Source organism: Abramis brama (genome assembly GCF_963993115.1).
Source record: "Abramis brama genome assembly, chromosome: 13".
Taxonomy (NCBI): Eukaryota; Metazoa; Chordata; class Actinopteri; order Cypriniformes; family Leuciscidae; genus Abramis; species Abramis brama.
This window is the reverse complement of record NC_139975.1, coordinates 3,505,261-3,507,760: the sequence shown is the minus strand read 5'-3', so window position 1 is coordinate 3,507,760 and position 2,500 is coordinate 3,505,261. Positions and strand designations below refer to the sequence as shown.

General features: G+C 35.6%; 1 protein-coding gene across 1 annotated transcript in view; it reads right to left on the bottom strand.

Moving 5' to 3' along the window:
• LOC311095300 (uncharacterized protein) overlaps positions 1–2,500 on the bottom strand; it is a 19,218-nt gene that overhangs the window by 4,727 nt on the left and 11,991 nt on the right. The gene's annotated exons all lie outside the window — the stretch shown is intronic.

Sequence of the window (2,500 nt, the reverse complement as noted above, 5' to 3'; positions counted from 1 at the left end):
AAAGTCAACATTTAGATTATTTAACGTTAAATGGTCACTTTGGAATAAATCACAGCGTTTCATGATAAAACGTGACTTAGCCTTTACAGTCCAGAAAATAGGCTATAGGTTATAGCAAATTCAGACCAACTGCTCGTCTACACAGAGAAAAAGCCCTTTCTAGGCTCTTCTGTTGTACCGAGCCATTCGTTAGTCTAGCTGTTTGATGAGAAAATTAAATGTAGCCTATAGTTGCAATACACGCGTTTTGTAAGCTCCGTGCAACTGCTGCAGCGGACTATTATTATATTAGAAATCTAATACTCAAGCTGTTTTCTCATTTTTCTACTCTTAATATTAAATAAAAAAAAACGACTGAACGAAAGATACATGGATTATCTTGAACCACCACCGCGTTTGCGGCAGAAAACAGTGCAGCCAAAATGCTCTGTTTGACTTATCTGAGATCCTTTACTCTTCCCTGTGGATGACCTGTGACCTACTTTCTGTAAGATCTGAATTTTTGAACTTGAATTTTTGAACTTGAATTTTAGAAAACTGAATTTGAAGTTCTGAATTTCTTCATCTTGAAAACTTGAATCTGTATTTTTTTAAACTGAATATTTGCAGTATACGAATTCAGAACAAAAAAAACTAGCTGTTTGAAAATACAGGTCTATAAAATTCAGCCATAAAAACATTTCAGTTTGTTAAATTTCAAATGTTCAATATTCGTTTAAAAAAATCTAATTCAGAACTATTTAAACTACCACCTAAAATTCAGTTTTGTTAGATTTCACTTGTAAATAATTCAAATTTACACAATTCAAATTCAAATCATATTGTCATATTTTAAGCTCCATAAAAAAGTGGTGTCCGCTCAACTGGGCTCTTTCTTGCAAGAAAATGACATCTATGAAAAGTTTCAGTCTGGATTCAGACCGCACCATAGCACTGAAACTGCGCTCGTTAAAATTACAAATGACTTACTTTTAGCATCTGACCAAGGCTGTATCTCAATACTAGTTTTACTTGATCTTAGTGCTGCGTTCGATACTATAGATCACACAATACTTTTAGATCGACTACAAAATTATACTGGTGTTCAAGGACAAGCATTAAGTTGGTTCAGATCATACTTATCTGACCGCTACCATTTTGTCTATTTAAATGGAGAAAAATCGATCATAACTCCAGTAAACTATGGAGTGCCGCAGGGATCTGTGTTAAGCTCTCTGTTATTCTCAATATATATGCTGCCACTTGGAAATATTATAAGGAAACATGGAATTAGTTTCCATTGTTATGCTGATGACACTCAAATCTATATTTCATCACGGCCAGATGAAAACGCTAAATTATCCAATTTGACAGAGTGTGTTAAAGATATAAAAGATTGGATGACGCGCAATTTTCTTTTATTAAATCCAGACAAGTCAGAGGTACTAATCATCGGTTTAAAAAACCGCCCACAAAACCTCTCACACTACAACTTTAACATAGTAGGATGTCCTGTAACTTTATCCTCTACAGTAAAAGACCTGGGTGTTATACTAGACTGCAACCTGTCTTTTGAAAATCATATTTCATATGTTACAAGAACAGCTTTTTTCCACCTTAGAAACATTGCTAAGCTACGTAACATGCTATCAGTTTCTGATGCAGAAAAATTAGTTCATGCATTCATGACCTCGAGACTAGATTACTGTAATGCTTTATTGGCCGGTTGTCCTGCATCCTCAATAAACAAGCTACAGTTAGTCCAAAATGCCGCCGCTAGAGTTCTTACTAGATCAAGAAAATATGATCATATAACACCAATTTTATTATCACTACATTGGTTACCTATAAAGCTCCGTATTAATTACAAGGTATTGCTACTGACTTATAAAGCCCTAAACGGTTTAGCTCCAGTCTATTTAACGGATCTTCTATCGCCCTATAATCCATCGCGCTCCTTAAGATCACTAAATTCAAGGCTTTTAGTCATACCTAGGATATCCAGATCCACCAAAGGAGGGAGAGCATTTTCACATTTAGCTCCAAAACTCTGGAATAGTCTTCCTGATACTGTTCGTTGCTCAGAATCGCTCTCCCAGTTTAAAACTAGATTAAAGACGCATCTCTTCAGCCAGGCATTCATATAATACTTTTAATCTTACAGTTAAATCCAACCTGTAGTTCATAAACGCCAGAGGAGAACTGGCCCCCGACTGAGCCTGGGTTCTCCCAAGGTTTTTTTTTTTCTCCATTAGGTCACCTGATGGAGTTTTAGGACACCATTAGGTCACCTGATGGGGTTTTTCGGTTCCTTGCCACTGTTGCCTTTGGCTTGCTCAGTTGGGGATATTTGGGGATATTTAATTTAATTAATCAATCAACAATACTATTGATCAGCATTACCAAACGTGGACGTTTTCCACTAGAAACAAACATTGATGTATTATTTTAATTTAATACTGTGAAGCTGCTTTGATACAATCTGTATTGTGAAAAGCGCTATATAAATAAACTTGACTTG